Genomic DNA, 27,099 nt, shown 5'->3' with positions numbered 1-27,099 from the left:
TTAACTTCAATTCCCCGATTTGTGAGCATAAAGCCTAAAAACTTTCTCGCTGGTACCTCGAACGTGCATTTAGCCTGATTTGCCGGCCTCTCAGTTGTGCAAATGTTTCTTTTAGATCGGCTATATGGTCTTCGGGTCGCATAGACTTTACTATCATGTCATCTATGTAGACTTCAAGGTTCTTCCCACTTTGCTTCTCAGAAACCTTATTCATCATTCTCTGATACGTTGCCCCCGTATTTTTGACCTCGAATGGCATGACCTTGTAGCAAAAATTTCCCTTTTCACTTATGAAGGTGGTTTTCTCGTGATTAGATGGATGTAGAGGGATCTGATTATATCCCGAGAATGCATCCATGAATGGGAGGAGCTGGAATCTAGAGGAGTTGTCCACCAACTGGTTTATGTTAGTCATTGGGTAGGAATCTTTGGGACAGACCTTATTCAAGTGGGTATAGTCCAAATTAATTCTCCATTTTCCACTTGGTTTTTTAACCATCACCATATTTGATAGTCAGGTGGTGTATTGTATCTCTCTTATAAATCTGGCCTCTAGCAGCTCGTCTACATGATTATTCAAGGCCTGACGTCAGTCTAGGCCTAATTTTCATTTCTTCTTTGCTACCGGTTTAGATCCGGGATACATGGATAATTTATTCCAGCAAAATGCGGGATCTATTCCAGGTATCTCCGCTGCCTTCCAAGCAAATACGTCAGGATTTTCTTTCAAGAAGGAGACTAGATTCTCCTTTACACCAACTTCCATGGTTTTGCCGACCTTGGTATATTGCTTCACCTTTTTACCAATGACGACCTGCTCGAGCTCGCCTTCAGGCTCTGGTCTAGGAATTTGTAATTCTTCCCTCATATCTAGCTCGACCATATTGACTTGGTTGCCACATGGATTAGCTGATTCCGTATTAACAGAAGTCCTTTCACCGTCTCAGATTCTAGGTGGTGAGTTGGGACCGCCTTGACCTATCCTGAGAGTTTCGTAATAACATTCTCGTGATTCTTTATGGTCTCCTTTAATGGTGACGACCTAATTTTTTGATCCCACCATTTTCAATGCCTGATGTTTGGTGGAGACAAGCATGTCCCATTCATGAATTGTAGAACACCAAGGATGACATTGTAGGATGAGCTTGCATCCACCACGATGAAGTGAACTCAGCCAGCCCGAAATGAGTTATTTGTTTCTAGAATGAGCTTCAGGTCAATGTATCCCTTAGGAGGTGATCGTTCTCAGTTAAATCCCACTAGTTTGATGATACATGGCTTCAGGTCTTGCTCATCCAGATTCATCTTTTTGAAAGCATTCCAGAAAAGTATGTCGGCTGAACTTCCGAGATCTACAAACATCCTCTTAACTCGGCAATTTACCAAAATTTCGGTAATCACCAAGCCATTAGTGTCTGTAGGAGCAATCTTTTCTAGGTCTTTGTCAGTGAAGAACAACCTTGGAGCTTTAGGTTTGGTACGTTTTTCTTTAAAAGTCAGCCTCTCCCTGATTGACATAATTTCTCTTAGGTATTTTCTTCTAACAATGGCAGAATCACCTCATACTCAACATCTTGGCATTCTTCATCTCCGTCCTCAGGTTTTTTACCTTTGCTTCTGTCATCCTTATCTCGACTTCTTTTGTCATCCTTTTTTGGACTCGGAGATCGGCTACGGCTTCGCTGTCTGTGTTTGCCGCTCTTCTTTCCCTGTGTACGAATGAGGTATTGCTTCAGCTTCCCCTCATGGATATGTTTTTCAATAGCGTCTCGGAGGTCCCAACAATCATCTGTAGTGTGGCCATGTCCTCCATGAAACTCACAGTATTTGTCGCGGTCCAGTCTGCCTTTACTTTTTATTGGCTTTGGACGTTCTAAATTGCAAAGCTCGGTTTGAGCTACCTCTTTCCAAATTTTGGACCTCGGAACATTAAGTTGAGCATAATTATCGAACCAGGGTCCTTTATTACGTTCATCCGACCTTTTCAACTTTGAGTCAATTGCCTTTCTCTGGCCTTGCCGATCTCTTTCTCTATTCCTCTTATCTGGGCTGCGGTCGTCCTTCTGTACTCTTCCAAGTCGTTGACTGAGTTCTTGAATATTGACTTAGCTAGTGGAGATCGTGCATCCAATCCTGGCACAATTAAGTGGAGGTCCACCTTCGGTTAAGTTTCATACTTTTAGGGCGGTTTGTTTGAACCGTTCTAGGTACTTTCTCAGCGTTTCCCCCTTCTCTTGCCGAACTCGCCCCAAGATGTAGGCCGACATTGGGTGATCCTTACTGTGGCAAAGCTCAGGCAAAACGTGCGTGCTAGATCTTCAAACGAATCGATAGAATCTCTGGGCAACCTATTTATCCAAGACATTGCTTGCCCAGTTAAGGGGGTGGCATAAATTCAGGCCATAATGGGTCCCGTAATCCCATTAAATAGCATCTCAATCTTGAAAGCCTCCAAATGGGTCTATGGATCCTGACTTCCATCATAGCGAGGTACCTTGCACTTCCTGAATCTGGTTGGGATCGCCATATTCATCAATTGATTGGTGAATGGACTGTCATTTTCTTAATTATCATTTTCATCATCTCGGCCATATCCTTGATCTCGGATAACATGATGCCCTACATTATGGACACTTCAGCCCTTGTCCTGCTCTTCACCATCTTCACCTCGGCCATTGCGACATAGGTTTCGATCTTCACAAGCATTGCTTTGGTCGCGGTTGTTGCGAGCCTAGTTTACATCTCGGATGTCAGAATGGTCCCGCCTTTGATGCTCCCCCCAGTTCAGTGAGCATGGACATTCTGATTTATCATTATGCCCTCTATCTGTTCAAATCTTCGAGCATTCTCATTCTGCCGAGCTAACGCCCTATTCTCCATCTCGGCAATCCTCTGGCCGTCGAGTTGCTGTTGAGTTAAAACTCAGTTCTCTATCTCTTGCATGCATTACAAAATCTGATTAAGAGCGATCTCATGGATCTGGTTGACCGTCCCTTGGATTGTCATTGGTTGAGGTTGGTGTGGTGGTTGGTTTGCGATATGATTATCCGCCCTCTATCAGAACTACCGCCTCTGGAATCACCAGATTATTATGGCGGGTTTCCCTCAGTGTTGGTCCGAGCTCCGCATCTTCAACCTGCACCTTGACCAAAATAGGATTTTCTCCTCCCCTTTCTTGGAGTCTCTCCATCACGGCTTGTTGGTGTGGGGGTTGAGGATTATTTACTTCGCTTCGTGTATTCACCATCGTGGAGCGGTGATCGAAATTTATCAATTTTCCACAAATGACGCCAATGTTCGGTCTTAGAGAACCGTTAAACTATATCGTATGGTATGCGCTCAGATCTATCTTAGAGATAGATATCTTGGTTGGCTTAAGCCAATATCTCAATCATTGCGCACAAGCAATAAACTTATAGCAAAGACGTGAGTGTGTGCACAATGTTGGCAATAATAATAAATAGGTTCAAAGTATATACCTGAGATCTTTAGCCTTTTATTTATATGGGTTACCTCTTGGGCTTAAGTTGTCCAGATTTCTCAGATTTTGTAAGATCTTTTAACCTCTTATTTGTAGGGATAAGGGTTTTATCCTCTTACCTTTATCATCTCATGTTATTGAGGCAGATGTGCCATTATCTTTAGAGATATATGAGATATGCGGTTAAGATGTGGATCTACTCCGTAACAAAACTTAAGTGCTGTTGTAGCATGAAATGAAAATTACAAATAATTAAAGGAGACAGCACACTATAACTTACAGTCAGATATAGAGATCCAAAACCAGTAAAGATCGGATTCGGGACAAATGCTTCAAAACCTACAACGTAATCATATGACAGTATAACTAGTTTGATTCCTCGAAAGATCAAAACGGAAAGAAGGAACAAATAGAAATAGAAAAGCAGGAATTAGAGTGCAGATTTTTGATTCTTAAGATAGTTGGGGAAATTGAACAAATTCCGAGATAAACACGTACCAGAATTGCACAGAATTTGACTGTTGAATTGAAGATGGCGTTGAGGATTTTGAAATATGCGTGGTTACTGTTACACCCTGTCTGTCCGTCGGATGAATAATTTTCAACAAGTTCGACAAGAACGGCGACGGCAAGATCTCTGCAGCTAAACTCAACAAAGTACTCCTCGCCCTCGGCTCCCGTACCACACCGGAAGAGATTCGCCGTACGTATGATTTACGCCATTGCCATTGACACCGATAGCGATGGCTATGTTAAACTTCAACTAATGCCACACTCTGACGACATCCTTGGCGCATTATCTCAGCCGAGTGAGCTACACTCTGATTATGGGGCTGGGGATAAATGCTCTGAATGCCACCATGACAAGAACATCTTTGGATACTTTCTTTAAACTATAAAAGAAAGAGCTTAAAAAAAATATATGGAATTTTTAGCATATATTTAAAAAGAAAAAGAAAAAAGACTTTCAGAAAAAAGTTAAAAATAAAAGAATTCAAACAAGTATTAAATAACACAACAATAAGATAATCCAAACAGGTACTAAGATGATTATATAATATAAGTTATGAAAGAATTCAAGAACATATATTTATTTTTTTGTAAATGAGTTCAAGAACATATTTACTCACACTGTAAAGTTTTTTTTTTTTTTTTTTTTTTTTTTTTTTTTGAATTCTCTAATTACGTTAGTCAATAAGTTTTCTTTATATCTCTATTTAAAATAACAATGACAACAAATTTTAAAATAAATATATGAAAAAATATTTCTAAATTTGTTAATTAAAATTTTCATGATTATTATTTTATTTTTTTTCCCAGTTTAACATATCAGTAAAAGAAATTACATATAGTTTTGATTTTATTCCTGGTTTCGGTTGATTTTCAAGAATTCTTTTCTTTAATTCAAGGGAACAAAAAACCTTATTTGAAAAAAAAATCAAGAAAGAAATAAATTATCTTGAAATTGATTTTTCAAGATCGAGAGGGGGAAGAAATTGCAAAATTGAGAAATTCAATGTACCAGTCGTTGTCGGCGTCAATGGAGTGAAAGAATGTTGAAGGAGTGAAAGAAATTAATATTCTTTCCTCTGACAACTGTGGGACTCTATTATGATTCTCTATCTTTATGAATTTACGACATGGGATCGCATCCGTATTAATAGCCAACCTAAGGTGTTGTGACGTGAATACTTGTAAAGCGGTCTACTCTAAAAGGTTGTTTGATGCACGTGATACGATAGATAATCAAACTAACTAAAAAAAAAAAAAATCTAAAACCAAAAAAAAAAGAAAGAAATTAATCACTCAGGAAATATTGTTTTAATAAATAATTCCATTAATTTATGAACGAAAGTCAGTTATGATTAGGTCAGGATTCTAATCTCATTTCAAGAAGGAACCTCATATGACAAGATTCAGTTATTTATAATTTTTAAATGAAAATCAATAAACAATAATTAAAATAACTCTTTTTTAACAATTACATAAATTTAAAATATTTTTTTATTATATTTTGGAGAATAGAAAATAAGAAAATGTCATTTTTTGATAAACCAACCTCTTTTGGTTACGCAGAATCAAACACTACCACTTGAACCAATTTCTTTGGTTAAGAAAATATCATTTTAGATGGTTATATTTTTTTATAGATAAAAAATTAAAATACAGTTTTTACCAAAAAATAAATATAGTCAAGATCCTTTGTGAATTGAAAACAAATATTAAATTATTTGAAGGAAAAATTTCAATTTCACGCTATTGTAAATATAATAATATTAACCCGCAATTTAAAAAATATATAAATAAGTGTATCACTTAGATTTTTTGTGGTATTTTAAATTTATCACTTAAATTTATTATGATTATAAAAATATATCACTCAGTCTGTTTGTGAATTTATATATTTTGTCTAATTGTTGCCCTGTATAATTATAATATTATCAATAAAAATTATAATACAATTATTTATTAAATATTTAAATAAAATTATTTATTTGTAAAATATTTTAAATAATGAAAATATTATTTACGAAAATTAAAAGCCTATTACCTTAAAAACATATTTAAGCCAAATAGATCTAAACATAAATAAAAAAAATTTCATTTTTCTTATTTTTATTTTAAGAATGAGCTGAGTAGGCTGAGTTTTTGTTTAAATAAATGAGACCCATATAAAGTATTTTATTCAGTTTTGCCATTGTTTAAGTTAGTTATAAGTTCACCTCAAAGCCATAGGAGATAATAACCTGATGGAATTTGTGGTACCATTGACGAGAAGCTTGCTTAAGGCCATAGATGGACTTTTTCAATTTGCAAACCATAGACTTCGAATCTCCCAATACAAAGTTATCTGGTTGCACCATATAAATTGTCTCATCAATGTTACCATTGAGAAACGTTGTCTTTACGTCCATCTGATGTAGCTCCAAATTCAAATGAGCCACAAGCGCCATTATTGTCCTAAAAGAGTCCTTCGTAGAAGCCGGAGAGAAAGTCTATTTATAGTCTATGCCTTCTTTATGAGTGAAACCTCTAGCAACTAGACGTGCCTTATATCTTTCGATGTTGCCAATTGAATACATTTTGGTTTTAAATATCCATTTACAACCAATGGGTTTCGCACCTTTAGGCAACTCAATAAGATCCCAAACGTCGTTGTCTTTTATAGATTGCATCTCATCTTTCATGGCATCAATCCATTTATGAGCATTAGAGCTTTCTAAGACTTGTTGGAAGTTGATTGGATCATCTTCCTTCAAGCTTAAAATATTTTCATGCTCTTGAAGAAACACAATATAATCATCCGGAATTGCATTTCTCCATTCTCTAGTGGATCTCCTTAATGGCACTTCTTGAGTTTGTTGAGTTTGTTCTATAGGTGGCATAGGGGGTGGTTCATTATTGTCTTGACCCAAAGCAATGTCAGGGACCAAAGCCTGTTCCATAACAATGTCATGAACAGGGACCTGATCATTAATTTCTTGTTCCGTAATTGCATCTTGAATGATGACAATATTAGGAAGAGAAATATTATTTTCTTCCTCATCAAAGACAACATTCCTTATTTTATTTTCCCCACCAAACTCAACAACCTCAAAGAATCTGGCATTTCCCGTCTCCAAAAAAGGATCTTGTAGTGGGATTATAAAACTTAAATCCCCGAGAGCGTTCAACATATCCAACAAAATAGCAGCTGATTGTTCTTGAGTCCAACTTTCTTTCATTTGGTCTATAAGGACTTGCTTTTGTTGGACAACCCCAAATGTGTAAATGCCTTATGCTAGGTTTCTTTCCATTCCATAGATCATAAGGGGTTTTTGTCACTGCTTTGCTGGGAACCCTATTAAGGATATAAACTGCAGTCTTTAGTGCTTCTCCCCAAAGTGATTCTGGCAATGAAGAATGACTAAGCATACTCCTCACCATGTCTTTAAGAGTCCGGTTTCGCCTTTCCGCAACACCATTCATGCTAGGTTTATCTGGCATTGTATATTGCGAGACGATTCCACACTCCTTTAGGAAGGTCACAAAGGGCCCTGGACGTTGTTCACCTGATCCATCAGATCTACCATAGTATTCACCACCACGATAAGATCTAATGGCCTTAATTTTCTTGCCTAACTGAAGTTCAACTTCAGCTTTAAATTCTTTGAAAACATCCAATGATTGTGACTTCTCTCTAATCAAATATAGGTATCCAAATCTTGAATAGTCGTCTATGAATGTGATAAAGTATTGTTGACCATTCCAAGAGGCTATAGGAAATGGTTCACAAATATCCGTATGAATCAATTCTAAGACGTCTGAAGCTCTGTTGGAACCTATTTTCCTTATGTTTGTCTGTTTCCCCTTTATGCATTCAATTCACACCTCAAAATCATCCAGATCAAGGGGTTCAAGAATTCCATCAGTCACAAGCCTCTGAATTCTCTGTTTAGAGATATTACCTAAACGCTTGTGCCACAGAACCAGTACCAACAAACTAAAGTGAGAGTCATACCCTTCCTTTCGCGCCATGCCTTGTATTTGGAACACTCTTTCTTCATGTGTCCATATTTCTTACAAAACAAACAAGTGAATTCCTGGTCCTACTTTTTTTGCTTCTTTGGCAAAGCATCCGCATTATCCTTAGCTCTCTTTCTTTTCTTGTCTTGAGAGGTTGATGCCAAGTGAGCACTATCAGTCTTCTCTCGCTGTAACCTCTCTTCTTCATGCACACAGTGAGAAATGAGCTCATTGAGAGTCCATTTTTCCTTTTGAGTGTTATAACTCACCACAAATTGACCGTATTGTGCAGGAAGAGAAATAATAACTAAGTACATGAGCAACTCAGAGGGCAGCTCTAACTTTAATGCCTTTAGTTTTCCAGCAAGATTAGACATTTCCATAATGTACTCCCTTATGTTTCCCTTTCCTTTATACCTCATGTTTATTAGTTTGGACAAGGTTTGACCAATTTTAGCCTTTTCATTTCGAGCAAAGTATTGCTCGAGTTCCTTCAGAAACAACTTGGCATCAGTAGTCTCAACAATCGAGCCCGTAAACGCCTCCAAAACGGAACGTTTCATGATCATCAGACACATGCGATTTGAGCGTTCCCACTTCTCAATTTTATCCGTGTTTGGATTTTCCTGAGTGGAAGTGGGTTTCTCAGTCCTTAGCGCATTGTCGAGATCCATGCAATCGAGAACATTTCCACATTCTCTTTCCACAGCTTGAAATTTGCCCCATTAAGCATTGGAAGCATATTCATTTGAGCAACATAATTGGCAGCGGTAGCAGAAACTATACAGAGAACCAAAAAAGATAACATACTAATAACATGTCATATCATATATATTCATACACGATATAGACAAATAATCCGAAGTAAAATGAGTTTATTATAAGATACCTAGCACACCATTAATATTTAGTCTGTGGACAAAAATATCAACTTGTAAGTGGTACTCTTAATGTAGTAATCAAACATTGACAATAAGTCCTGTCAAATCATAGCCTTCCTGTGGGCCGACTATGAATTACATGGATAATTCTTGATAATTGTCACATATTTATTACCACAGGTATGTTTGTTACTTGGCCAAATAACAACCTTCCTGTGAGCCGATCACTATTCGCATAAGCAATAAACACACACATGATCACACAACATATGTTATTTGGCCAAACAATAACTTTCCTGTGGGCCGATTAATATTTGCATAAATAAAATATATTTATATGACCAACCTATTTGAAATCAAATTAACCTTTTATAAATTTGGCCACTGTGGCGGCTAACAAATCTATCATATTTAATTTCAAATAGAAACCTTTAGGGATAATAAACTCATTTAAACCCATATACATACATACTTTATCCTTATACCATTAACAATAAATACCTATTCATTATAAGGCTTAAAAAATGATGCACAAACAACGCACATGTAAGCCTTTTCAAATGAAAGCTTGAAAATGATGCATAATATCGAATATATATATATATATATATATATATATATATATATATATATATATATTTAGCTTTTAACAAAGAATATCAAATATAAGGAAAACCCCAAAATCAAAGACCTTAAACATTTGATTTCTTTCAAACCGTAAGTCCAAAATTTTCTAAGAGAATTCATTGTTTATTCAAAAAATTCAAACAACAAAACCTCATCGATTATAAAGCCAAAATTCTTCCAAACATTCCATCTATTCACAGATTCAAAATTTAAATAATAAACCCTTATTAAACTGTGAATCCTAGTTTTTTCAAAAAAAAATGTAGCTTTTGTTACAAAACCAAAAAATCACCGTCAGGGAACAAAAATAACACTACATAGCTAATACAAAATACATAAGATGGAACTCACGTTCAAAAAATAATAAACTTTATGCCAAAAGACAATAAAACAAAACTTTTCACGATTCATCATACATAAAAATCACAAAACTTAATTCCCTCATGATTCAATATGATTATGGCTCTGATACCAATTGTTGGAATTTTTAATTCCTCTAAACCTTATGGTAATAACTATCACCCACAAGCCAAGATCCATCATACCAAATCATAAAGAAAAATAAGAACAACATAAAGGTGGAGGAATACCTGTCTCCATTGCAGCGGAATAACTTTGATCTTGTCTCTTGGGGTTTGTAGTCTTCCTCGGTCAAATCACCCTAAAACCTTATTCCTTAGTGTGCCGTCTCTCTCTTGATGGGGAAGAGAAACTAGGGTTGTTCATTTGACGTATTGGGGACCATAACCCTTATATAGTGTTTTTATCTTTATTGTTGGGTCAATAAGCTCCCATTATACCTAGTTGGCCCAACACCGGTATCCACTCATTCAGCCCATACTCACTTAGGAATCTATTTGGGAATATTTAACTGATCACTTTAATTTACCCAATATATATAAATAGCACAATATAATTATTAATGTAATATGTGACCCACAATAATTATTAGAAAATATAATTTCCTAACATATTTTTTTCATCCGACTTTGAATTTTTTTTCTGAAATTTATACCAAATTGTCAAAAACCCTTTTATCCCAACGATGTCGAGAGAAAAAAATACACTGAAAGCTATAAATTAGAGTTCCAATAAGACAATATTCATAATATTGTTAGCAAGAATGAACGCTTAGAAGTGTTATTTTTATTCTCACAAATTATATCTTTAATAAAACTGACTTGACTTAAGTTTGATAAATTTATTAATATCTTAAATTTAATAAATAAAATTAAAGATTTAAGTAATCAATTTATATATAAATATAATTTTATTCTGGGTTCAAAAATAAAAATGAAACAAATGTGAGTCAGAGATAAGAAACAAAGAGAATAAAGATGCTGAAAAAATACTAATACAATAAGGAAAAGATTGATCCATTGATGTACAATACTCACCAACACCATGTTGCGACTCGGCAAGTGCACCGGTCGTAAAGTAATAAATTGTACTGGAGTACGAGATCGTTCCCACGAGGATCAGAATTTCAAGCACTAGTTCGCTAATCGCGTCTTAGTTGGACAATCAAAGGTTGGGTTTGAGAGAATTGTAATTGAAGAACTTAAAAATCAAAGGTTGGGTTTGAGAGAATTGTAATTGAAGAACTTAAAAATTAAAGACAATTAATAACACTCAATTAAGAAAATTCAGAATTAAAAAAACAATTGAAAAGATGATGATCGATTAAGAATGTAAAACAAGCGTAGTTAAGGTTTTGACTTCCCCCTATATCCTCAATATGTTATGAATTAAACAGTCAAGAATCCTTTTCTTAATATATTGCCAATCAATTCTATCTAAGTTAATTAGGGCTCAATTCCTTGTTATTCTAAATCTATGAGATCTCAGAAGAACCCTAGTTCCCTGGTTATTCCCCAAGAAAACATGCATTAAGATCAAGAATTACAAGATTGCACAATTACCCTATGTGTATCCCTAGATCACAAGGATTATGATAAATTTATCAAGTAAGAGTTCATGCACCAACATCCTTATTGTCATACAATTTCCCAAAATCATTCTATAAGGAGCAAGCTCATAGAAAACATTAAAGATAGATAAATTTATTCAATTATAAAATGAAAAGAATTCGGAGACAATTTAATTCATAAACATAAAGATTCAATTAGGTTCCATCTACCCTTAACTACATAAAAATCTAACCTAGCATACTGAATTGAAAAACAATAGTAAAGATAAGAGAACCCCAAGCCTCCATTGGTGTGATGTTGACTTGGTTCCTCAGTGTTCCAGCGCTCCGCAACAGGATTCCTCCTTCTCTGGACTTGTGACTTGGTTCTGAATGAGTATGTGAATGAGTGTCTTGGTCTTGACCCCAAGCTTCTTATTTATAATCTTCAAAGCCACATCCTTCATTGCATCTCCCAACGAATCTGTATCAGATTTATAATTGATTCTACAATTGTTTCTTCTTTGCATTTAAGATCTTGAAGATTGGTTGACAGATTTGAGCTTTGAATCTTTGTTGTGATCTTCCATCATATTTTCCCATGTATTTATATCTATTCTCAATCAAGATTGATTTGTTTCCACTTTGTATTTTTTTGTAAAATCTGATGCATATCTTGATAAGATATAAGATCTCTTTTGGATTTATATTTGGCCGTGCATGGACGTTTTAGCGTGCTGTTTGTGCGCTAAAACATTCTCACAGTGTGTTGCTGTCTGCCTATGACGTTTTGGCGTGCTGTTGGGCGCCAAAACGTCCTCTTCGAAGGGTTTCTGGTTGCTTCTGGAGCGTTTAAATGTTCTTCTTGGACGCCAAAACGTCCTCCTCTAGCTTGCAGATGCTTGGAATCTTGCTTCTTTGAGGCTTGAACTCATCTTGTTACATTCCTTTGACTCCAAAAAGCCATAATGGATGTTAAAATCCCTTGAAATCAGAAATATTACAAGATGTTAGCAAGATATTCAATTATTGTGACTTTACGGTATAAAACCCTAATTTCCATGCAATTCATGATATATTTCAAGTATATTTAAGCCTAGAACCATGGTAAACCAAGGGTTTATCAACCATTCCCAGATTTGAATATTGCTTTCCTTAGCAATTAACTAGAATAAACTTATTGGAAATTAATTAGTTCCTTGTTGTGGATCTAGCAAGTGTACTAGTCGTACAAGTAATAAAATGATAAGTAAAGATCGTTCCCACGAGGATTTGTGTCAAGCACTGACTAACCATATGTACTTGAGTTGAATCAAACAAAAGTTCATAGATTGCATAGATTTCTTGTCACCAGAAACTACACTGAATTGAATTAAAACTTGATAAATAAATAAAATGTAAATTATAATGTAAACAAGTAGTCAGATGTCATTTTCCCTCAAACATGAATTTATAGATGAACCAATTTCCATTATGAATTATCTACTATGTGATGTTGATCAACCTTTTTCTTATCATCTCAAGATGTAATCCCTTACTACCGTGATAGACACATTAATCAGAAACCCCAATCCCTTGGTGATTCCTTTCTTAATACATGCATTAATTACTAAGGTCTTAAGATCACATCAGAATCCTAGCATCAATCCCTTGACTACTAGAACACTGATGATGAAGTTGTCAAAAATAGAGAAACAATGTAAACATGTCTGTTCTACACTATTCCTCGACATGAAGAATTAATCAAGACAACTTCATACAATCACATAATAGATAAACAAAACATCTAATTAACCATTCATAAATTCAAACTTGAGTTCCATTGAATCAGACTACAAAGGACTCTACTCAGACATAATTGAAATACAAACAAGAGAAGAAAGATAGATCAAACTCCATTGTCACGATAGTTGAGTCTTCAATCTCCAAACTATTACAAGGAAATCCTAATACAAAAACTAAGAGAATTTAGAGAGAAGTCAAACTAAGTTTAAGAGAGAGAGAGTTCAGATCCCCCAGATCTTATCTAAGTGTCAAGGCTTTGCCTTATATAGTGTTACAATTAAAAACAGAAAAATGATGTGGGCGCTAAAACGTCCATAAGTGGCCGTTTTAGCGTCCATGCTTTACGTATGCTCAACTGCTTTTAACTTATTTCAACGCTAAAACGTTAAGGAATGACCGTTTTAGCGTCCAAACTTGGTGAATGCTCAACTAACTTTAACTGACTCCAATGCTAAAACGTTTTATTTGGACGTTTTAGCGGTGAAGACCAGAATCTTTTTCCACTTTAAGGCGCTAAAACGCGTATTGCAGGCCGTTTTAGCGCCCAAGACCAGCAATTTTCCATCTTCTTAGTGTAGCAGCGCGCTAAAACGCTCTGTGTGGACGTTTTAGCGCTCATCACCAGCAAGTTTTGGCCTTTTCCTGTAGCAGGGCGCTAAAACGCTCAGTGTGAACGTTTTAGCGCTCAACACTTAGGCAATTTTTCTCCTCTTGAGCTCCAGAATCTTCTTCCTTCTCCAGTTGTCTTTCAAGCTTGCTTTTCCTACAAGAATCATACAAAATTCCAATAAAGCTCTTGAACTTATAATTGAGGACATCTTAGGACATTAACCTAGTTTTTCATCATTTAATCACACAATTTGATCATAATTCCTGCTAAAAACCATGATGAACTAAGGGTTCATCATTCCTTCAATTGCATGGAACTCATAGACATGATTTAATTAGAGACATGACCACAGAGCATTCAGACTTAAAAAGAATGATACATCAAAACAACAAGATCAATGATTCATCAATTAAACTTTTAATGAAGTTCTTTAAGATCAAGAACAGGGAAAACTTCCTGAGACACTCCCTCACTAGGATTTTAATTCACTCACACTTAACTGTCTAGAGGGTTGGTGTTTCACTCTTTTTCAACTGTATCAACACTACCATAGGCTTGCTTATATTCTCGCTTTCCATAGTTCTTGTGATAAGTCAAGCAGATCAAGAGGTCTTCAGTAGGGTTATAATGTGGCCTGGTGAAAGGAAGGGAAAGATTTTTGGAACAAAAGCTTAAGATTAAAATTCAGATTCTGAAGGAAGGAATAAGTGTAGTTCGTTTTTTCCAGCTGTAAAGCTTTTCTCTTCTTTTTTCCAGTTCTTTCTTTTCTTTTCATTTGAACTTCTCTCTTTTTATCGTTTTCTTTCCAAGAACATTTTATTCTTTGCTTTTCACTTCTTTTCCTTTCTTTTCTTTGAGCACTTTGCTTGCTCTTCTTTGTTTAAACCAACTTTTCTTCTTTGGGCTTTGCCCTTTTCTGGTTGTACTTCTAGACATCACAACCTTGTAACCGTAACTTGTATCTACTCCTTACTTCAAATCTGAAATGAATCTTCTATTAAGGTGAAGATTTATTTGGGGAAGTGGCTTTTCACTTTCAAGGGTTTTTCATGAATAAAAAGTCTAAGCTCAAGGGGCTTAACTAAGAAATATCAATAAGGTTAGCTATTTGGCCATCTAGTTAGAGAAAGAACATGCCTCTATCATTTCTACAAAATATATCACAGACTATTTCAATCAAGAAATAAAGTAAGTTCTAGAGTATCTCAACAGTGGAATGCACACTCAATAAAATTTTTCTGTATAGGCTCAAAACCTCACGGCTATGAATGCACAGTAATTATCCTGTTCTTTTTCTCAAACAACTTCAATACCAAACAATATATTCAATGAATCATGTCACTTATTGCAATGATGCTCATAAAAAAATGTATAAGTGCATCATCATGCTCTGAATCAATTACTAATTTAAAATTCCCGCCATTTTTCCAATTAAAACACTAAGAAAACTTTTAAAATATTCAGAATTTTCACAAAAAAACATTGGCTTGGGGTTTTTCAACAACTATTAAATTAAAATTATTCAATTAAAACATTAAAATAACTAACTTAAAATAAAAGAATAAAATCAATTCAAGCATTAAAAGGGATTTGAGATGTTTCATGTCTCAGCCGGTTATTCAGTGTATACTCATGAAATTCCTCCGGCTCAATCCATTGTGCTTAGATGGAACGCGCGTTCACCATTCCCAGATTTAAATGTTACTGTCCTCAGCAATATATTTAAATCTAAAAAGAATTCGCGTGAGAGCTAAGATCAACTAGTCGCTCATTCTGAAACAGCATAAAACGATCCATAATAATCAGTCATAAAAGCGAAAGTATGAAATCAGATCACAGGGTTAGCGCAGCAAAATGCTAATCTCAAATCACAAAATAACAGAAAATAAAAGGGGAGTATGGGGATGGGGTGGTAGCAGTGAGCTAATAAAGTCTCAGTCGTCCATGTCATCATCCTCAGCGTCGCGGACAATGGCAGGGATCATCTCTGTGTCCTCACCAGCCTCCTCATGATGTCCGACATCAGTATCTGCATCCTCATCTGCAGCATGTAAAGTCGTAGCCTGGGTTGTCGAGGTGCTCCTCCTGGCTGCATCAAAATCAGCCTCCTCATCTGATCCCTCATATGGCTCTGGCTGGAAAGGGGGAGGTTGTTGTGCAATTTGTAATCAATTTTAAATCTTCCACACAAATACGCAAGTGCACGTGTCACAAGTAATAAAGGGATGTGTGAGTCCAAGTATCGTTCCCACGGAGATAAGTGTCAAGTAATGATTATTTAGGTGAAGAAAGTGAGTAAAGTGATTGATTATGATTGTTGGTTTTGTAAAATAAAAGACAACTAATAATAAGAAAACAAGAAACTAAAATAATAGGTATTAAGATGATGGATGAGATATAGGTCAGGATCAATTTCCCTGATACAGCAATACTGATCTGATGCTTTAACAATGCTATATCGATGTTTAACTAGTAACCAAACACTAATGTATGCTGGGGCTTTTGGCCAACCTAACATATATACCCAATAATTGATTCCCACATCTCTATGGCCAAACTAATCACTGAATTGTTAAGTTCAAGTTCTAGGTTATGTGGTGTGAATGATCTCTCTACCCACAACTTAATTAAGTTAATTTAACTCGATTAATCCACACTATTCAACAAGGGTCTGGATTCGAAAACCTCTTGGCCCCAACCTCCTCAATATCACATATGTATCTCTCGACATGCACACATGAATACGATTAAGCAAACTCGTTGAATAACTAATTAAACATTAACATAAACAAAGTTTAGGCATACATCTCAATGTTACAGCATATGTACTTTATCACCTAACCTATGGAGCAATTTAGCTTATAATGGAATTAAATAAAACAGAGAAAAGAAAGAAAGAATTCATTGGAAAAAAGAAAAGAAGTTGAAAACAATTGCTGTAGGAAGACGTCGTCACTGTCTTGCTCCAGCACTGCTCCAGCGTTGCTCTTCCTCTTCCAAGAACCTCACTATCTCCCTCTAAAACTCTCCTCCTTGCTTCTGACCTTCTGAACCTTCAACCTCTCTAACTGTGTTTCGAACTCTGTTTCTCTCGTGGAGGAGCTCTTCTTAAATAGGAAAAATAGTTGGCCTTTGGGTTTTAGGAGTTAAGAGTGGAGATTGTTGAATCTGGTTGCTGCAGCCTTATCTTATCCCTAAATTCTTGGGCTGTTGGCACTTGATTGGATAAGATCTTAATCTTCTTGATTATCTTGTGCCAATATTGTTGTTGACCAAACAAGAGTTTTGTTGTCATTGTTCTTTGGGATTTTGGGATAAGACTCAATCCTTGAAATCGTCCTTGATCCTTGGGATTTTCGGATTTGTTGGCACTTAATTGGATAAGATCCTTATCTTCTTGGTTTTCTTGTGCCAATGTTGTTGACCGAATCAAGGTTGTTGTCTTTGTTCATTGGGGATTGGATAAGATTCAATTTTTGAATTTGTCTTTTGACCCTTGTGATTTATGAACTAAATCTCCAGAAACTTCCCTTGCTTGCTGGTGTATTGTTGAAGAATAACTAACTTTTGTAATTCAAAAGTTCGGTTGTCCCTTTGTCCACGCTGTCATGCTGTAGCGCTTGCTATATCATTACTTCGTCAGCTTCTCTGCTACAGCATTCCTACGTCAATTTTCCCTGCGAAGACAAACATTCAACAAGTCATCTTTTCTTACGCAAAATCAAGGGATATTGTCTTATTTTCCATACTTAGTCATCTCAAAGCACTTAATCATAAATATACAATAATTAGCTCAAATATCATGCAAAGTGGCTAACTTATATGGAATTTATGCAACAAATTCATCATAAAAATAACAAATTAACTCTCATATGGGAGAGTTATCAGAGGTCCATCAGGTCGAGCTGGACAATGGTATGTCACCATGTATGTCTGGTAGTCCTGCTCCCTCCGCTACATATATCTGAGCCGCCGCCTGAGAAATCCCATCTGCGTCTCAAGATTGTCCATTCGACTCTCAGTAGTCGGGACTGGTGGTCTTTCAGCTGGACCAGATGGTCCTGGTGGGCGTCTCCAGGTCTCCTGCGGCGGTGCTGTGTCCTCCTCTCCCTCAATAGCGGATCCTCCTATATAGGTAGAAATATATTTTGTGTCTATAATGGGACGCAAGGGGATCATATCGCCTTCAGTGGGATCTCCACCCCTGCTGCTGCACATAAACTCTGGATCAGAGAGGCATAACCAATGGCGGCTGTCTTGGATCTGTTGTGGTCCATCTCGTAGATGCTGTCAGCTAGTAGTCGGGGCAAGTCAATCCGCAGTCCCTCCATGATTGTATAAATCAGCACAGCTCTTTTCACCACAATCTCCGTCTGGTTCAAGTTTGGCATGATGTTGCTGTTAATGAAGTGATGCCACACTTTGGCCACATTTTTCAGTTGCTTTAACCAGATTCTCTTTGGTTGGCTGTGGTCTTTAGTTGGGTCCCACTTTTCTCCAGGAAGTGTTATACCCCGGAGAACAGGTTCAGCTACTCCAAAAGGCTCATTTTGTTCATATTCAATGGTTGCAAGTTTTGTTTGAAACCAGTAAGTCCTCTGTGTAGTTGTGTCATGGTGAGCAGTTTGGAGAAGTTCTTGAATTGCAGTAGCATTGTATCTTACTATTTTCCCTCTCACATAGCTAACATATTCCCTATTCGCCCCTTGCTCAACCGTGTAAGCATTTGCATAGAATTCTCTAGCCAGTTCTTCCATAGCTTTTACCGGCAGTCTCCCAAATTTCCTCCATCCATTGGCCACCATTATATTGCAGAAATCTGGGTGTTGTCCTTGCTTCAGATAGAATTCCCTTTCTCTAACAAAGGGTTTCTTCTTAATCATGTCAGTGAACCTGTTAGCATGAGCTTCGGATCGGAACCGGTGCTCATCAAAGCTAGCTTCAGCTGCTGGCCTAGAGCTGGATCCACCCCGTGGATTCACCTTGGTCCTCTTTGGATATTTTCCTCTAGTAGACATGTCCTGAAATTCAGAAAATTGTCCAAGTCAAATGACAGTGTATGAACCAATTTAGTGAATTTTCTCGTTGAGAAATTTTTCATGTAGTATTTGTACTTCCATGTTTAACTTGTAGCATCACAATTCTCACCAAACCTTAATAAGCATGCATCACTCGATTCAATCATGGAGGTACCCATGTTCTAGATTTCTATTCCAATTTATTTGTTTTCTGTGCAAACTCAATGAAAGACAAAGATTCAGTAAGTAAGCAACATCATTCAACACCTAACATCAATCAGTATGCATCAACACTTCCACTTATGTATTGATCATCTATCAACAATGATATATTTATTCCATTATAGTCATGCAATGTTTCTTGTTGCACCCAACTGAACCACCATTTTGCATGAACTTACTGTATGACATTATACTGCATATGTTAAGAAATGTCAATCTTCTTTAGGTTAATCATGGAAGAACCACAACAATATAATTTACTCAATTCAATGAATGAAATATGACATATATTAAAATTCTAGTTCACAATTCCTCATTTTCAATGAGTAATTCAGATATTCAAAAATGAAACCCTAAGTTCTAATTCAACCATCGATTCTTAAGATATGCAGCAAACTATAAAAAATTTCCCTTGACTTGGAACTCTACCAACTATCATTAGTAAAAATTTAGATGTTACCTGAAGTTCCTTGTAAGCTTGAGGAAGAGAGATTGCAGATAAAGATATGAAGAACCAAATGGTAGTGAGAGTGAGGATGAGGAAGAGGGGGTATGTGAGTTATAAATGGGGGAGGGAAAAAAGAAAGGCCTTTTAAAAATTTGGGCCGCGTGAGAGCGTTTTAGGGCGCAGGATGGCCGCTAAAACGCTCTAAGGCAGAGAGCTTGGCCCTGTGAGTACATAAGCGTGTTTTGGCGCCCATTAGCGCGCTAAAACGCGCTCTTCGATACTTTGTTTTAGCTTAGCCAGAGCGTTTTAGCACTCAGGTCTGCGCTAAAACGCTCAAAGGCAGTGGCTTTTGTTCCTTTTCCTTCTTAGGAGAACGTTTTAGCGCGCATATGTCCGCTAAAACGTTCTGTTCGAAACTCAATTGCATTTCTTCTTGAGCGTTTTGGCGCTCATATTGAGCGTTTAAACGCTTTCAGGCAGGAAGGTTTTTAGATTTAACTTAGAAAAATTCATACTTAGGCAGTTTGAGTCCTCTTCTTCCCGTCACTTAATATCCTAAACACTGTTAGTCTCATACTTCTATCTGTTTTTGTTTTCTTTTCTTGAAAATAAACAATTAAAATAAAAATTTAAACAGCAAAACGTGGGTTTGCCTACCCATTAGCGCTAGTTTAACGTCACGAGCCTGACGTACCTAGTTCAAGTTACCTCTACAAAGGCAACGGTGGTTGTTCCCCTGTCTATTTCTCCTCCCATGTATAGTTTCAGCCATTGACCATTCACTGTGAAGCTTCTATCAGAATCCAGCGGACTAATCTCCACTGCTCCATATGATTTCATATTCCTTACGATGAACGGTCCCGACCATCGGGACTTAAGTTTTCCAGGGAAGAGACGGAGGCGAGAGTTAAAGAGTAATACCTGATTCCCCACCTTAAAGTCTCAAGGCAGGATCTTTTTGTCGTGCCACTTCTTTGTCTTCTCTTTGTACAGACTAGCACTCTTGTACGTAGAGAGTCTAAACTCGTCGAGCTCATCCAGTTGAAGCAATCTCTTTTCAGCTGCGGTCTTGGAGTCGAAGTTCAGGTACTTGATTGCCCACAGTGCTTTGTGTTCCAATTCCACTGGTAAGTGAAGAGCTTTCCCGAACAGTAACTAGAAAGGAGACATACCTATTGGTGTCTTGAATGCAGTCCGGTATGCCCACAGTGCATCATCAAGCTTCTTGGACCAATCTTTTCTGGAACTTCCCGCTGTTTTCTCCAAGATTCGCTTCAGCTCTCGGTTGGAAATCTCCACTTGGCCACTTGTTTGCGGATGGTACGGTTTTGCAATCTTATGCTTCACGTCGCATTTAGCCAGTACGTATTCCACTTGTCTGTTGTCAAAGTGAGTTCCTCCGTCACTTATGATTGTTCGCGGTACTCCATATAGAAAGAATATATTTCTTTTTAAGAACGCAATGACCACCCGAGCATCATCAGTAGGAAGAGCAACAATTTCTACCCATTTGGAGACATAGTCCACTGCAACAAGGATGTATTAGATGCCATATGAGGGAGGAAAGGGTCTTATGAAGTCTATTCCCCACACATTGAAGATTTCAACCTCCAATATGTTATTGAGGGGCATTTCATGTCTTCTAGAGATATTCACCGTTCTCTGACATCTATCACATGATTCTACAAACTTCCTTGCATCTTTGTAGAGTGTTGACCAATAGGAGCCACTCATCAGCACCTTTGCGGTTGTTCTTTCTCCTGCGAAGTGTCCACCTTAGCTTGAACCGTGGCAGTGCCACAAAATATCTTTCATTTCCTCTTCTGGAATGCACCTCCTTATTACTCCGTCAGCACATCTGTAGAACAAGAACGGCTCATCCCATAAATACTTCTTTACATCGTGCAGAAATTTTTTCCTTTGTTGCCATGTGAAGTCTACTGGAATTTCCCCTGCTGCTTTGAAATTTGCAAAATTCGCAAACCATGGAGGTGTACTTGTGCTCTTTGCTTCCTCTAATTTCAGGTCCGAGATGACATTGATCGCCAAAATTTGCTCATCAGGGAATTCTTCTTTGATCTTCAACTCAGGTCCGTCTTGAAGATCTTTCTCTTGAATCCTGGAGAGGTGATCAGCCACCAAATTCTCCACACCTTTCTTGTCTCTGATCTCTACTTCAAATTCTTGAAGAAGTAGCATCCATCTGAGCAGTCGTGGTTTTGCATCCTGCTTATTCAATAGATACATTAAAGCAGCATGATCAGTATAAACTATTACTTTAGACCCCAGTAAATACGGTCTAAATTTATCAAATGCATAGACAACTGCTAGTAACTCTTTTTCAGTGGTTGCATAATTCATTTGTGCAACATTAAGAATTTTACTAGCATAATAAATCACATGCAATAATTTATTCTTTCTTTGACCTAAGACAACTCCTATAGCATAATCACTAGCATCACACATTAATTCAAAAGGTAGTGTGAAATCAGGTGCAGTGATTATAGGTGCAGTGGTCAATTGATCTTTTAAAATATTAAATGCTAACAAACATTCATCCGTGAAGTTGAATTCCTCATCCTTGACCAACAGCTTGCATAGTGGTTTTGCTATCTTGGAAAAGTCCTTGATAAAGCGCCTGTAAAAACCTGCATGACCGAGAAAACTTCGAATGCCTTTAACGTTAGAGGGAGGGGGAAGTTTCTCAATAACAGATATCTTCGCTCTATCAACTTCTATACCATATTTAGACACCTTGTGTCCTAAAACTATGCCATATTTCACCATAAAGTGGCATTTTTCCCAATTTAAAACAAGTTTGCTCTCTTGACATCTTTGTAAAACACAAGATAAATTTTTCTAAGCAAATGTCAAAAGAGGGACCAAAAACAGAAAAATCATCCATAAAGATCTCAATAGATTTTTCAATCATATCAGAAAAGATAGAAAGCATGCACCTTTGAAAAGTTGCAGGAGCATTGCAAAGGCCGAAGGGCATCCTCCGGTAAGCGAAGACTCTGTAAAGGCATGTGAATGTTGTCTTTTCTTGATCTTCTGGAGCTACTGCTATTTGGTTGTAGCCCGAGTACCCATCCAGGAAGCAGTAGAAGGCATGGCCAGCTAGTCTCTCCAACATCTGGTCCAAGAAGGGAATTGGGAAGTGGTCCTTTCGAGTGGCTGCATTAAGTCTTCTATAGTCAACACACATCCTCCACCCGGTGACTGTCCTTGTTGGAATCAACTTGTTGTTCTCATTTCTTAGCACGGTGACTCCACCTTTCTTGGGTACCGTTTGTACAGGATTTACCCATGCACTGTCAGATATAGGGTAGATCATCCCTGCATCTAACAGTTTAACTACCTCTTTCCTTACCACCTCTTTCATGGTTGGATTGAGTCTTCTTTGCGACTGCCTCACAGGTTTAATATCATCTTCCATTAGAATTTTATGAGTACAAAAGGAAGGATTTATACCTTTTAAGTCGGAGAAGGACCATCCTATGGCAGCTTTGTGTTTCTTCAGCACTTTGAGAAGCTTTTCCTCTTCCATGGTTATCAGCTCAACATTGATGATGACTAGATATGTGTTGTTGTCACTAAGGAAAGCATACTTCAAATTTGGAGGTAACTCCTTAAGCTCCACCTTCGGTGCTCCAAGAGAGATGTCATCTTTCTTTCTTTCTAGTTTTTCCACCACTGGTTCTTTATCAGCTATTTCAACTTCTTCGTTGATTTGTTCTAACTTGAGTGGGGAACTCTCCTCTTTCATAGTATCATCAATTGCTTCTTGTATTATGTCAATCATAAAACAGTCTCCTCCGTCTGATGGATGTTTCATTGATTCAAAGACATCAATGGTGACTGTTTCTTCGTTCATTCTTAGCATCAGTTTTCCTTGCTCCACATGGATCATTGCTTTTGTGGTGGCTAGGAATGGCCTCTCGAGTAGTAGGGGAATCTCAGCGTCTTCTTCCATATTCAAAATTACAAAATCTGCAGGGAAGATAAATTTGTCAATTTTAACTAAGACATCTTCAATTACCCCATCTGGTCGTTTGATCGATCTGTCAGCTAACTAGAGAGAAACCGTGGTCGGCTTGAGCTCTTTGATTCCAAGAGCTCTGCACATGGAAAGTGGCATCAGATTTATACTCGCTCCCAGATCACATAATGCTTTTTCTACTTCAATATTCCTATGGATATAGGGATACTGAAGCTGCCTGGATCTTTCAGCTTGGGAGGGAGTTTCTTCTGGATGATTGCGCTGCATTCCTCAGTTAAGGCCACTGTTTCGCACTATTTCAACTTGCGCTTCTTTGACAGAAAGTCTTTCATGAATTTTGCGTAATTGGGCATGCTTTCCAGGGCTTCTGCGAATGGAATATTGACTTGCAGATTCTTGAAGATGTCCAGAAATTTGGTGTATTGTTGTTTCTGGATCTCTTATTTCAACCGTTGAGGGTATGGAACTCGTGCATAGGGAGACGGATCTGCCGGCTTTGTTTGTCGGTCTAGAGCTTTCTTTTTCTCCCATTTGAACAGCTTCTTCTCTGGACTGCTCTTTTCAGCTTCTCCTGCATCTTCTTCTTTCTCTTTTTCGGCTTTAGGTTCAGCTTCCTTCTTCTTCTCCACTTGTGGCTTTTCCAAAGGTTGGATCACGATCCCACTTCTGGTGACAATTGAATTACATTGTGCATTTAGATTCGTGTCGGTGTTACTTGGAAAGGTGCCATGCGTTCTTTCAGCAAATTACTTTGACAGCTGGCCTATTTGAGTTTCCAAGTTCCTGATCAAAGCTTCTTGATTCCGGAATGATGCTCGTGTTTCATCTCTGAAGGCATCTGCATTTTGAATGTAGTTTGATGTGGTCTTGGACAACTGTGCAAAAGCCTTTTCCCATTCTGAAGTGGTGCCTTGAGGTGGAGGTTGTTGTTGCAATGGAAAAGGAGGGTTCAGCTGATGGGTTGATTTGTAACTAAACCCAGGGTGTTGGTTAAGATTTTTCCACCCATGATTACCATATTGGTTTCTTCCTGTATTGTTATGGTTATTTTGATCGTACCAGATTCCATTGGCCTCTGCTGGTGGCTTTTCAGTCGTTCTCATGTAGTCACAATCTTCAGTCGCATCTGCACAAATACTACATTTAATTTGAGAAATACTAACAAAAGAAACTTGAGAAAGATTAAATTGTTTAGTAAGAGCATCCAATTATTCTTGTTGTTTCTTGTGCATTTGCAGCATTTGTTCATTTTGGGCTAAGATTGCATCATAGTCGTCGAGCTTCATAATTCCTGCTCTCCTTTGTGCAACTGAGGCATTGTCAAATTCTTGAGAAGCTAAGGATTTCAACAATTCTAGCGCTTCCTCTGTAGTTTTTGTTTTCAAGGAGCTTCCTGCAACAGCATTTACCAGTGTTCTTGTGTTGGACGTCATCCCTTGGAAAAGATTCTTGCTTTCTCCCATGCTTCAATTCCATGTTGAGGACACTTCCTAAGTAATCCCTTAAATCGCTCCCAAGCCTCGTACAGAGATTCGCTTTCTTTTTGTTCAAAAGAGGTGATTTCCGATTTGAGTCTTGCCATCTTTGAAGCTGAGAAAAATCTGGCCAAGAATTTCCTTGCTAAATCATCCCAACTAGTTATGCTTCCTTCAGGTTGAGACTGCAGCCAAGCTTTTGCATCATCCTTCAGTGAGCGTGGAAATAGTCTGAGCAAGATAGCGTCACGAGAAACTCCATTCACTTTTAATGTATCACAGTAAAATAGGAAATCATCAAGATGACTATAGGGTTTCTCTGTGCTTCCTCCAGCGAACTGTTCTTTTTGAATCAGTTGTAGCAGCGCCGGCTTCAGCTCGAAGTTGTTAGCTTCTATGGCCGGTCTAACAATGCTCGCCGTTTGCGGAACTCGGGCTGGAGTCATATAATACCCCAAAGTCCTTGGAGCGAGTTGATTGTTTTCTGCCATAGGTTCCTCCTTAGGTTCCGTCGAACTTGATGCTTCTTTCTCTTCTTTTGTTTTTCTTTCTTTTGCGTCCTTTCTAAGTTTCCTTTCTGTCTTTTCTATCTCAGGATCAAACTACAAAATTCACGGGTTACGAGTACCTCACATAAACTAAGATTGAAAAGATGTGCAGAAAAAATAGAAAAAGACAAAACAGAAAAATAATAAAAATAAACAAAGAATGCAGAAAAATAAATATGCAGAAAATTGATGCATAATTTTTATGCAAAAAAAATATTTTTGAAGAATGTTTAAAGTGCAGAAAAATAAAACGTCCAATCTAAAAGTTAATTAGTTACTTCCAATGTTGAAGAATTCGATCCCCGGCAACGGCACCAAAATTTTTTGCGACTCGGCAAGTGCACCGGTCGTAAAGTAATAAAGTGTATCGGAGTACGAGATCGTTTCCACGAGGATCAGAATTTCAAGCACTAGTTCGCTAATCGCGTCATAGTTGGACAATCAAAGGTTGGGTTTGAGAGAATTGTAATTGAAGAACTTAAAAATTAAAAACAATTAATAACACTCAGTTAAGAAAATTCAGAATTAAAAAGACAATTGAAAAGATGATGATTGATTAAGAATGTAAAACAAGCGTAGTTAAGGTTTCGACTTTCCCCAATCTCCTTAATATGTTATAAATTAAACAGTCAAGAATCCTTTTCTTAATATATTGCCAATCAATTCTATCTAAGTTAATTAGGGCTTAATTCCTTGTTACCCTAAATCTATGTGATCTCAGAAGAACCCTAGTTCCCCGGTTATTCCCCAAGAAAACATGCATTAAGATCAAGAATTACAAGATTGCACAATTACCCTATGTCTATCCCTAGATCACAAGGATAATGATAAATTTATCAAGTAAGGGTTCTGTTGGGTGGTTTATTGATGGTGGAAAAATATATATTCTATTGGGGGACGTTCCACTGTTCTAAATTAGAAATAGAAAATAGAGTTGTTCCCTTACCTCCAACCCAAGTGCGCAAGTGCATGCATCAAGTAATAATAGGTGTATTAATACTCAGATTATCATTCCCACGAGAATAGAACTCTAAATATTGTCTTAAACTATTTTATAAAAATGGAAATGAAAAGAAAAGTTAGTGATTGAACTGTCTGGTCAAATGTTCCCTACTGTCTTGACAACGTTCCTCAGGAACAGTAAGTTCAGTCTGATGGCAAACAATTGCTCGCTGCGTTATATATGTGATCCTTCCTGTTTAAAAGAAGGTGTGATAATAATCATTGGAGTTTGATAGATACAAGATTAAACAAAGTAAAAAAATAAAACAGTAATAACTATAATCAAGAGACAACAAGGTGGATGGTTTTAAAAATAGTTTAACAGAAGGAACAGATTCATTGCTCCATTCTTAAATAGTTATTCCATCTGCTCAAGACTTAGCACTTTTTGGCTTTGTCCCAGTTTCTTATCTGCCAACTCTGATTCCTCAGCTCATGGACTAGATGGCTCACAAGTTTCCATATTTCTATGGCTCTCTTGACTCCAACAGGTACTTAGTACAGAACCTTAAATTGGATGAAGTGGCCCTTTATTCCTAAGGTGACCAATAGTATTTTTGCCATAACACTACCTTCCCCCAATG

At 37.2% G+C, this 27,099-nt stretch overlaps 1 non-coding gene across 1 annotated transcript; it reads left to right on the top strand.

Annotated features, from left to right (window-relative positions):
- The first annotated feature begins 24,959 nt into the window (after positions 1 to 24,959).
- LOC133300256 (small nucleolar RNA R71) lies at positions 24,960 to 25,066 on the top strand. Its single transcript, XR_009750047.1, has one exon. It is a non-coding gene; the product is annotated as a small nucleolar RNA R71 (small nucleolar RNA).
- Positions 25,067 to 27,099: the final 2,033 nt, after the last annotated feature.

Source organism: Gastrolobium bilobum, unplaced genomic scaffold (genome assembly GCF_033153095.1).
Source record: "Gastrolobium bilobum isolate Gb01-03AN ecotype WA unplaced genomic scaffold, APGP_CSIRO_Gbil_v1 utg2191, whole genome shotgun sequence".
NCBI lineage: Eukaryota > Viridiplantae > Streptophyta > Magnoliopsida > Fabales > Fabaceae > Gastrolobium > Gastrolobium bilobum.
The sequence above is the reverse complement of the archived record's forward strand: the minus strand, read 5'-3'. Positions and strand labels throughout refer to the sequence as shown.